General features: G+C 41.2%; 1 pseudogene; it reads left to right on the top strand.

The window, feature by feature from the left end:
* Positions 1-642: 642 nt before the first annotated feature.
* Positions 643-8,464, top strand: LOC127927097 (alsin-like; annotated as a pseudogene).
* Positions 8,465-13,299: the final 4,835 nt, after the last annotated feature.

Genomic DNA, 13,299 nt, shown 5'->3' with positions numbered 1-13,299 from the left:
AGAGAGAGAGAGAGAGAGAGAGAAAAGAGAGGTAAGAGAAAAGAGAAGAGAGAGAGAGAGAGAAAAGAGAAGAGAGAGAGAGAGGTAAGAGAAAAGAGGAGAGAGAGAGTATATATATATATATTACTATGAAGGGAAGTAATGATGTCTGGCCTGAAGCCGACATGTCTCTGCTGTTGGTTTATTCACAGATATGACAGCTCCAAATGCCACTAATGATTCCCAAACCCTAATAAACAGCCTATGCTGTCAGTGATTGAGTCAGTTATTACACACAGAGCCCTTTCAATACAGTGTTATGAGTAATGGAGTAACATTTAGCAATGAACTGATCAGTCATTTAAAAGCTAAAACATCTTCAACCATAATACCTTGGACAATTTTTGTTGCAAACAGTTCCCGAAAACACAAACTGGGAATAAAATTAAATAAATATATATATATATATATATATATATATGTGTTTTCGGGAACTGTTTGCAACAAACATTTATATATATATATATATATATATATAAATACATGTTTTCCTCTTGCGCGTTGAAATCAGAGCAAATTCCACAGCACAACTGCTTTTTTTGACCCTCGACGCTTTCCGTCGGAGGGCTGGTCCCAAAACAAACTCAGCTGTTACAGAGTTGAAAGACTCAACGAAAGTTCTCCACTTCACTGCAGTGATTATATAAGCTAACATGCTAGCTAGCTGTGTTCATACAAACATGACAGTCATGGATTTAGATAATTAAAGAAAGAATACGGCTGTAAATCCCATGGGTAATGGAGAAGTACTTTCAAAAACTTCGTAAGTAACTTCATTTTTTTGTTGTCGATTCACTAGTTTGCTCGGCTTAGCTAGAGAGAAGTGTGCTTCTGGATGGGACAGCAGTATAGACTTTACGTCCGTCCCTCGCCCCGACCCGGGCTCGAACCAGGGACCCTCTGCACCCACGAAGCGTCGTTACCCATCGCTCCACAAAAGCCGCGGCCCTTGCAGGTCTCAGAGCGAGTGACGTGACCGATTGAAACGCCACTAGCGCGCACCACCGCAAACTTACTAGCTCATTTCACATCGGCTACATTAGCAAGCTACTACATGTCGTGCTTTTGTTAAATGTAATAGCAAACCATGTATTTTTTGTTATCGAGTAGGTCTAACGTTACTACTGTAACTGTATCCTATACTGTTAAATGCATATTTGCTTTCGATTTAGCTTTGGCATCATGAAAGTCTTACAGGTTGCTGCAAATAAGCTAGTTGTACTTTATAGTTATTTGAAATATACTTAGGGAACAAAGACATGAACCTGATCATTGCAAAAACGATTTCTTCCTCCTAGATCGGATATTGACAGTAATTTACAATAGATTCATTAAAATGGAGAAGCCCCAGTGATGATGGAGGACCAGAAGAGGTACTGTAACCACACACACACACACACACACACACACACACACGCTCACAACACACTCACACACACACACACACACACACACCCACACACCACGCTCACAACACACTCACACACACACACACACACACACACACACACACACACACACACACACACACACACACACACACACACACACGTTCTGTCTATGGTGCGGTTACAAGGCCAAGGGTCTGTCTCTGGTTCTGCGACTGTAGTGACAGATTGTCTGTCTGTCTGTCTGTCTGTCTGTCTGTCTGTCTGTCTGTCCCTCCCCTTCAGCCCAGTGAAGGAGGAGAGCTCCAGAGAACGAGGCCTGCTCCACTTATGGAGAGGCTACAGCAGTAGTGTTACCCCGAGCAGGTGCTTCTGTCCCGGCCAGTCCTCCAGGCTGCCCTCGGCATCAGCCATGGTATCCTCCTGGCCGAAGGTGAGACTTCTCTTTGGAGTCTAATAAGATAAACAGATCTTTCTACGACCTTTTAAATGCATAATGCTTTATAACGTCATGTTGTAATGTATTATAAACACACTTATAATGAGTTATAACGATGACTAAGCGTCCATATGTAGCGTATAGATTTGAATATTGAGTCAGATTTCCACTGTATTTCATCCGTTACACATAGAGGTACTGTAACTTATACCGTTTGGGATAACCTGATGAAGATCACTGTATACCTGCTCTCTTCACCATCCTATTTATCTCCAGGTGGGCTGGTGTACAGCTTCGGGGACCTGACGTGGCGGCAGGGCCTGAGGGTTCTTCCTACTTACCCTCTCCTTGAGTCTGTCCTCTCTGGTCAAAGTGTTGTGTCTGTAGCTGCAGGCTCCTTCCACTGTGGCGCCGTCACACGGGAAGGGGCTGTGTACATGTGGGGAGAGAACTCCTCGGGGCAGTGTGGTCTGTCAGGGAGAGGCCTGGTCCCAGATCCTAGCCTCGTCAGTATGGTGGACTCTGAGGCTGTCTCTCCACAGGTGATGTATCTGGTTTGTCTTTGTCTTCATTACGAAACAACAAAATTATAGAAAACATTTCAGACATATTTGAAAACAACAGATGACAATAGCTGAGTTTCCATCAATTGGGGACTGATTTTCATGCAAATATAAAAAAAAATCTGCATATAAATAATATGCGCATATTCCCACCAGTAATGTGTTTCCATAGTTAGAAAATCTGCATATAAATAATATAGCGCATATTCCCACCAGTAATGTGTTTCCATATATTTTTTAAATGAAACTTTATTTATCTAGGCAGTATAGAACAAATTATTATTTACAATGACAGCCTTGGAACAGTGGGTTAACTGCCTTGTCAGCTCGGGGATTCGATCCAACAACCTTTCGGTTACTGGCCCAACACTGTAACCACGAGGCTACCTGCCGCCCATCCTGGTATTCTGTCTGTCTATTCTGGTAAAGCAATAAGGCATGAGAACCCGGGGATTGTCGTGTGAATAAGTTCTGACGAAGTGCTGTTGATAGGCCTGAGGCGAAGCCAAGGGCCGGAGGAGTTATTCACGATAATTCCCGGGTTTAAGTGCCTTATTGCTTTTATAAAACGGTTGGTAACATATTAAAAGAAGATTAACAGCATGTTTTCATTAAACTGTATTTTAATAAGTACATTTGTTTTATTTAACCACCATACAAAATAGTTTGGCCAAATGGGCTGGTCGTTCATCCTGAGATTCTGTAGTTGCTAGCCAAATGGGCTGGTCGTTCATTCTGAGATTCTGTAGTTGTTAGCCAAATGGTTGCTAAGCTAAACAAAACAGTGGCATGTAGCTATGCAGGCTAGCTACTTCTCCTTTGCTAGCTAGCCAACTAAAGCTAATACACAATCACGTCAAGCAGCTGAAAGGACAGCAAACGAAGTGCACTTTGGGTTGTTTTACTTTCGTTGGATATATCCATTATAATGATCCTGATAAATGAATTGGCCTGGATCAGAGAAGCAGTCTGTCTTGTCACATCCATATGCATGGGACAGTGGAGATCGCCAAAAACAAACTGCAATATTGTTCCACTGGTCGGAGAGGCAGACGGCAAGGTTTATAGAAACCCCAACTGTTCCAAACCAAATTCCTGCCTAATTCCAAATTCCAAGGGAGATTATAAATTGACTGGCTGGGCTGTGGGATTGTGGTGCTATATATCCCTGCTATCAACCAATCAGCATCCAGAATCCAAACAACCCGTTTTTATAATTATTGTTAGACGATGACACCACCACTTCACCAGGTCAAATCCCTGTACATGTAAACAGACTTGGTAATTGTGATTCTGTCCTTCCCAACAGATCATCAGGATCCTGGAGGTAACCTGCGGGGAGCAGCACACTCTGGCTCTGTCTACCCAGCATGAGGTGTGGGCCTGGGGCAGCGGCTGCCAGCTGGGTCTGGTCACCAGTGTGTTCCCCGTGTGGAGACCCCAGAAAGTGGAGCACCTGGCTGGGAGGCACGTAGTTCAGGTGAGTGAGTGCTTCTCATTAGACATCCAGAGTTACCTCAGTCAGTTCAACAATACATCTAGAGTTACCTCAGTCAGTTCAACAATACATCTAGAGTTACCTCAGTCAGTTCAACAATACATCTAGAGTTACCTCAGTCAGTTCAACAATACATCTAGAGTTACCTCAGTCAGTTCAACAATACATCTAGAGTTACCTCAGTCAGTTCAACAATACATCTCAGTCAGTTCAACAATACATCACAGTCATTTCAACAATACATCTCAGTCAGTTCAACAATACATCTCAGTCAGTTCAACAATACATCTAGAGTTACCTCAGTCAGTTCAACAATACATCTCAGTCAGTTCAACAATACATCACAGTCATTTCAACAATACATCTCAGTCAGTTCAACAATACATCTCAGTCAGTTCAATAATACATTACATTTACATTTAAGTCATTTAGCAGACGCTCTTATCCAGAGCGACTTACAAATTGTCATTTCAACAATACACCTGTCAGTTCAACAATACATCTGTCAGTTCAACAATACATCTGTCAGTTCAACAATACATCTCAGTCAGTTCAACAATACATCTGTCAGTTCAACAATACATCTCAGTCAGTTCAACAATACATCTGTCAGTTCAACAATACATCTGTCAGTTCAACAATACATCTCAGTCAGTTCAACAATACATCTGTCAGTTCAACAATACATCTCAGTCAGTTCAACAATACATCTGTCAGTTCAACAATACATCTCAGTCAGTTCAACAATACATCTGTCAGTTCAACAATACATCTCAGTCAGTTCAACAATACATCTGTCAGTTCAACAATACATCTCAGTCAGTTCAACAATACATCTGTCAGTTCAACAATACATCTCTGTCAGTTCAACAATACATCTGTCAGTTCAACAATACATCTCAGTCAGTTCAACAATACATCTCTGTCAGTTCAACAATACATCTGTCAGTTCAACAATACATCTCTGTCAGTTCAACAATACATCTCTGTCAGTTCAACAATACATCTGTCGTTTCAACAATACATCTCAGTCAGTTCAACAATACATCTGTCAGTTCAACAATACATCTCAGTCAGTTCAACAATACATCTGTCATTTCAACAATACATCTCCGTCAGTTCAACAATACATCTGTCAGTTCAACAATACACCTGTCGTTTCAACAATACATCTAGAGTTACCTCTGTCAGTTCAACAATACATCTCCGTCAGTTCAACAATACATCTCCGTCAGTTCAACAATACATCTCCGTCAGTTCAACAATACATCTCAGTCAGTTCAACAATACATCTGTCGTTTCAACAATACATCTGTCGTTTCAACAATACATCTGTCGTTTCAACAATACATCTGTCGTTTCAACAATACACCTGTCGTTTCAACAATACATCTCTGTCGTTTCAACAATACATCTAGAGTTACCTCTGTCAGTTCAACAATACATCTCCGTCAGTTCAACAATACATCTCCGTCAGTTCAACAATACATCTCCGTCAGTTCAACAATACATCTCCAGTCAGTTCAACAATACATCTGTCGTTTCAACAATACATCTGTCAGTTCAACAATACATCTGTCGTTTCAACAATACATCTGTCGTTTCAACAATACACCTGTCGTTTCAACAATACATCTCTGTCGTTTCAACAATACATCTCTGTCGTTTCAACAATACATCTCTGTCGTTTCAACAATACATCTCTGTCGTTTCAACAATACATCTCTGTCAGTTCAACAATACATCTCTGTCAGTTCAACAATACATCTCAGTCGTTTCAACAATACACCTCCGTCAGTTCAACAATACACCTCCGTCAGTTCAACAATACATCTCTGTCAGTTCAGCAATACATCTCTGTCAGTTCAACAATACATCTCTGTCAGTTCAACAATACATCTCTGTCAGTTCAACAATACATCTCAGTCGTTTCAACAATACACCTCCGTCAGTTCAACAATACACCTGTCGTTTCAACAATACACCTGTCGTTTCAACAATACACCTGTCGTTTCAACAATACATCTCTGTCAGTTCAACAATACATCTCTGTCAGTTCAACAATACATCTCCGTCAGTTCAACAATACATCTCCGTCAGTTCAACAATACATCTGTCGTTTCAACAATACACCTGTCGTTTCAACAATACACCTGTCGTTTCAACAATACACCTGTCGTTTCAACAATACACCTGTCGTTTCAACAATACACCTGTCGTTTCAACAATACACCTGTCATTTCAACAATACATCTCAGTCGTTTCAACAATACATCTGTCGTTTCAACAATACATCTGTCGTTTCAACAATACACCTGTCGTTTCAACAATACACCTGTCGTTTCAACAATACATCTCTGTCGTTTCAACAATACATCTCTGTCGTTTCAACAATACATCTCTGTCAGTTCAGCAATACATCTCAGTCAGTTCAACAATACATCTCAGTCGTTTCAACAATACATCTCAGTCAGTTCAACAATACATCTGTCGTTTCAACAATACACCTGTCGTTTCAACAATACACCTGTCGTTTCAACAATACACCTCCGTCAGTTCAACAATACATCTGTCGTTTCAACAATACACCTGTCGTTTCAACAATACATCTCTGTCAGTTCAACAATACATCTCAGTCAGTTCAACAATACATCTGTCGTTTCAACAATACACCTCAGTCAGTTCAACAGTACATCTCAGTCAGTTCAACAATACATCTGTCGTTTCAACAATACACCTGTCATTTCAACAATACATCTCTGTCAGTTCAACAATACATCTCCAGTCAGTTCAACAATACATCTGTCGTTTCAACAATACACCTCCGTCAGTTCAACAATACACCTGTCGTTTCAACAATACACCTGTCGTGTCAACAATACATCTCCAGTCAGTTCAACAGTACATCTCAGTCAGTTCAACAATACACCTGTCGTTTCAACAATACATCTAGAGTTACCTCCGTCCAGTTCAACAATACATCTCAGTCAGTTCAACAATACATCTGTCGTTTCAACAATACACCTGTCGTTTCAACAATACACCTGTCGTTTTCAACAATACACCTGTCGTTTCAACAATACATCTCAGTCAGTTCAACAATACATCTCAGTCAGTTCAACAATACATCAGTCAGTTCAACAATACATCTGTCAGTTCAACAATACATCTGTCAGTTCAACAATACATCTCAGTCAGTTCAACAATACATCTGTCAGTTCAACAATACATCTCAGTCAGTTCAACAATACATCTGTCAGTTCAACAATACATCTCAGTCAGTTCAACAATACATCTCCAGTCAGTTCAACAATACATCTCAGTCAGTTCAACAATACATCTGTCAGTTCAACAATACATCTGTCGTTTCAACAATACATCTGTCAGTTCAACAATACATCTCAGTCAGTTCAACAATACATCTCAGTCAGTTCAACAATACATCTCAGTCAGTTCAACAATACACCTCAGTCAGTTCAACAATACATCTGTCAGTTCAACAATACATCTGTCAGTTCAACAATACATCTGTCAGTTCAACAATACATCTGTCAGTTCAACAATACATCTGTCAGTTCAACAATACATCTCAGTCAGTTCAACAATACATCTAGAGTTACCTCAGTCAGTTCAACAATACATCTCCGTCAGTTCAACAATACACCTCAGTCAGTTCAACAATACACCTCCAGTCAGTTCAACAATACACTCAGTCAGTTCAACAATACATCTCAGTCAGTTCAACAATACATCTCCAGTCGTTTCAACAGTACACCTCCGTCAGTTCAACAATACATCTGTCAGTTCAACAATACATCTGTCGTTTCAACAATACATCTCCGTCCAGTTCAACAATACATCTCAGTCAGTTCAACAGTACATCTCAGTCAGTTCAACAGTACATCTGTCGTTTCAACAATACATCTCAGTCAGTTCAACAATACACTCAGTCTCAGTTCAACAATACACCTCAGTCAGTTCAACAATACATCTGTCATTTCAACAATACATCTGTCATTTCAACAATACATCTCAGTCAGTTCAACAATACACCTCAGTCAGTTCAACAATACACCCCTCAGTCAGTTCAACAATACACCTCAGTCAGTTCAACAATACACCTCAGTCAGTTCAACAATACATCTCTCAGTCAGTTCAACAATACATCTGTCGTTTCAACAACAATACACCTCAGTCATTTTTAAAAGCCAATATAATGAAGTCCGACTGACTTGTTTCCGTTGTGGTCCAGGTGGCGTGTGGAGGATACCACAGCCTGGCCCTGGTGCGACGCTTCCCCTGCACAAGACTCTCAGTTCCCCCGGCCGACAGCTACTGAAAAGTGTTCCCAGTGCAACCAGCTGCTCTTCTCTATGGTGGATAAAGAGGACCCTGTCATCATCAGCGACAGCCACTATTGCCCCTAGGGATTGAGTTGGCTGATAGCAAACCAGGGAGCTGCTTGAGATCCAGACAGGCCTCTCTAGCCCAGAGACACAGAGCCTCAGCCTGCCCGCTCTCAGACAGTCAGCCTTGATCTGGGCCTTGACCAGACCTAGCCTAAGACCCAGACCCCATTATAGGCCCAGAATACCTATTGCCTGGTGACACTGACAGTTCTCTCAGAGAGTCTGGCTCAAAGAACAAACGAACCAAGAGGATACTGGTACCTCTGACCTTCAAAGACAAGGCCCTGGGACTCTGACAGAGACAGACAGTAACGCGGCTCGAACACAGGCGAGGAGGAACACCTCATCCTCATCCGATGAGAAGGAGCTGAAGGAATACCTCAGAGAACGTCTGATCACATCCTGTCTGAACAGAATGACAATAACAACACAGGGAATCCAATCACCTTAGCCAATCGGACAACAGAGTTCACTCACCTTAGCCAATCGGACAGCAGAGGATTCACTCACCTTAGCCAATCAGACAACAGGGGATTCCTCACCTTAGCCAATGAAACAGCAGAGGATTCACTCACCTTAGCCAATCAGACAGCAGAGGATTCACTCACCTTAGCCAATCAGACAACAGGATTCACTCACCTTAGCCAATGAAACAGCAGAGGATTCACTCACCTTAGCCAGTCATAGCTCAGGAGATCTACTCACCCTGGTAAGTCATGTCCCAGGACAGTGCCAAAACGGCGACCTACCTGATCAAGACCAACCTTCTACCTTCACACCATATCTTCTACCACAATCTACAGACGACACCACCATGGCATCCAGCCTATCATGTTCACTACTCGAGAACTACCCGGGTGCCCTTAGTTATGGAACATACCTTAGCTTTAACGGGCCGTGCAGCCTCACCCTTCGAGGTAAACACCCCTTCAGGCGTCGGCTCCACCAGCAGCCTCTGTGACTCATCTAAGAGTGAAGGGTGTATCCCAGTCGCAGGGCTGTGCGAGGCTCTGTCTGGGCCTGTCATGGCATACAGGAAGACCAGCCAGGAAGTGCGTCTCTGTATGGAGGAGGACTCCTTGCAAGGGAAGAAATGCTCCAGTCTGACTGATATCCTGCTGGAGGAGGTCGCCGAGGGGAGTAGACGGCACTCACTGCCTCCTCTCTCTCTCATGGTAGGTGTGGTCACCGCCTCCTCTCCTCTCTCATGGTAGGTGGGTCACCGCCTCCTCTCCTCCTCTCATGGTAGGTGTGGTCACCGCCTCCTCTCTTCTCTCATGGTAGGTGTGGTCACCGCCTCCTCTCCTCTCTCATGGTAGGTGTGGTCACCGCCTCCTCTCCTCTCTCAGGGTAGGTGTGGTCACCGACCTCCTCTCCTCTCTCATGGTAGGTGTGGTCACCACCTCTCTCCTCTCTCATGGTAGGTGTGGTCACCGCCTCCTCTCCTCTCTCATGGTAGGTGTGGTCACCGCCTCCTCTCTCCTCTCTCATGGTAGGTGTGGTCACTGCCTCCTCTCTCTCTCATGGTAGGTGTGGTCACCGCCTCCTCTCCTCTCTCATGGTAGGTGTGGTCACCACCTCTCCTCTCTCATGGTAGGTGTGGTCACCACCTCCTCTCTCCTCTCTCATGGTAGGTGTGGTTTGAAACCTGGTGACCCCAAGATGCCACCAAGGCCTGCAATTTTCTCACAGTGATTCTTGGGGATTTTGTTGCTTCTCTCACCATCCTATCCCATATGTAACCCTATCCATCCTATCCTATATATAACCCTATCCATCCCTATCCTATATATAACCCTATCCATCCTATCCTATATATAACCCTATCCATCCTATCCTATATATAACCCTATCCATCCTATCCTATATAACCCTATCCATCCCTATATAACTATCCACCCTATCCCCTATCCATATATATAAACCTATCCATCCTATCCTATATATAACCCTATCCACCCTCCTATATATAACCCTATCCATCCTATCCATCCATCCTATCCTATATATAACCCTATCCACCTATCCTATATATAACCCTATCCATCCTATCCTATATATAACCCTATCCATCCTATCCTATATATAACCCTATCCATCCTATCCTATATATAACCCTATCCATCTATCCTATATATAACCCTATCCATCCTATCCTATATAACCCTATCCCCTATCCATCCTGTCCTATATAACCCCTATCCATCCTATCCTATATATAACCCTATCCATCCTATCCTATATATAACCCTATCCATCCTATCCTATATATAACCCCTATCCATCCTATTCTATATAAACCCTATCCATCCTGTCCTATATATAACCCTATCCATCCTGTATCATTTTATATATAAAACCTATCCATCCTATCCTATATGTAACCCTATTCATCCTATCCTATATATAACCCTATTCATCCTATCCTATATATATAACCCTATCCATCCTATCCTATATATAACCCTATCCATCCTATCCTATATAACCCATCCATCCTATCCTATATATAACCCTATCCATCCTATCCTATATGTAACCCATCCATCCTATCCTATATGTAACCCTATCCATCCTATCCTATATGTGACCCTATCCATCCTATCTCTATATGTAAATCCATCCCTATCTCATCCCTCTATCCATCCTATCCTATATATAACCCTCATCCATCCTATCCTGCCCTATCCATCCTGTATATAACCCTATCCATCCTATATATAACCTATCCATATAAACCCTATCCATCCTATATAACCCTATCCATCCTATATATAACCCTATCCGTCCTATCCTATATATAACCCATTCATCTATATATAACCCTATCCTATATATAACCCTATCCATCTCTATATATAACCCTATCCGTCTATATATAACCCTATCCGTCCCATATATAACCCCTATCCATCCTATCCTATATATAACCCTATCCATCCTATCCTATATATAACCTATCCATCCTATCCTATATATAACCCTTCCATCCTATCCTATATATAACCCTATCCATCCATCCTATCCATATATATAACCCTATCCATCCTATATATAACCCTATCCATCCTATATATAACCCTATCCATCCTATATATAACCCTATCTATCCTATATATAACCTATCCGTCTCTTATATAACCCTATCTGTCCTCCTATTCTATCCGGGTCACTATATAACCCTATCCGGTCTATTCTGTATATAATCCATCCTATCCTATATGTAACCTATCCATCCTATCCTATATAAACCCTATCCATCCTATTCTATATAACCTATCCATCCTATCCTATATAACCTATCCGTCCCTATCCATCCTATATATAAACCTATCCATCCCATCCTATATATAACCCTATAGGTCTATATATAAACCCTATCCATCCTATCCTATATATACCCTATCCATCCTATCTATATATAACCCTATCCATCCTATCCATTCTATCCATCCTATCCTATATAACCCTATCCATCCTATATATAACCCTATCCATCTATATATAAACCCTATCCGTCCTATCCTATATAACCCTATCCGTCCTATCCATCCTATATATAACCCTATCCATCCTATATATAAACCTATCAGGTCTATCTCTATATATAACTTTATCCGTCCTCTCTATTTCCTATTTTTCATATAACCCTATCAGTCCTATCCTCCTATCCTATATAACCCTATCCTATATGTCCCTATCCATCCTATATATATAACCCTATCCGTCCTATATATAACCTATATCCTATAATATAACCTATCCATCCTATCCTATCCATCCTATATATATAACCCTATCCTTATCTCATATATAACCCTATTCTATCACTGTATATAGCCCTATCCGTCCTATATATAACCCTATCCGTCTATATGTAACCCGTCCTATATATAACCTATCCATCCTATCCTATATATAACCTATCCATCCTGTCCTATATATAACCCTATCCATCCTATCTATATATAACCCTATCCATCCTCATCCTATATATAACCCTATCCGTCCTATCCTATATATAAATCCTATCCTATATATAACCCTATCCATCCTATCCATTCATCCATCCTATATATATAACCCTATCCATCCTATCCTATATAACCCTATCCATCCTATCCATATATAACCCTATCCATCCTATCCTATATATAACCCTATCCATCTATCATCCTATATATAACCCTATCCATCCTATCCTGTATAAATCTATCCATCCTATATATAACTCCTATCTCATCCTATATATAACCTATATCCATCCTATATATAACCTATCCATCCTATATATAACCCTATCCATCCTAGTCCCTATCCGTCCTATATATAACCCTATCCGTCCTGCCTTATATAACCCTTGGTCCGTCCTGTCACTATGTATAATCCTGTCATCTCTGTGAGGTCTTATCCGTCCTATCCTAATATAACCCTATCCGTCCTATCCATCCTATCCTATATATAACCCTATCCATCCTATATAACCTATTATCCATCCTATATATATAACCCTATCCATCCTATCCTATATATAACCCTATCCTATATATAACCCTATCCATCCTATCCTATAATAACCCTATCCATCCTATCCTATATATAACCCTATCATCCTATCCTGTATAGCCTATCCATCCTATCTATATATAACCCTATCCGTCCTATCCTATATGTAACCCTATCCGTCCTATATATATAACCCTATCCAGGTCTATCCTATATATAACCTATCCTCATCCGTCCTATCCTATATATAACCTATCCATTCTATCTCTATATGTAACCCTATCCGTCCTATCTCATCTATCCGTCCTATATATCCATCCTATCCGTAACCTATCCATCCTATATATAACCCTATCCATCCTATCCTATATGTGTAACCCTATCCGTCCTATCCTATATATAACCCTATCCGTCCTATATATAACCCTAGCAATACGTAAATTGAACGAAGTACATT

This window comes from Oncorhynchus keta, unplaced genomic scaffold (genome assembly GCF_023373465.1).
Source record: "Oncorhynchus keta strain PuntledgeMale-10-30-2019 unplaced genomic scaffold, Oket_V2 Un_contig_9394_pilon_pilon, whole genome shotgun sequence".
Taxonomy (NCBI): domain Eukaryota; kingdom Metazoa; phylum Chordata; class Actinopteri; order Salmoniformes; family Salmonidae; genus Oncorhynchus; species Oncorhynchus keta.
Note: the sequence above shows the minus strand (reverse complement) of the source record. Positions and strands in the feature narration are given on the sequence as shown.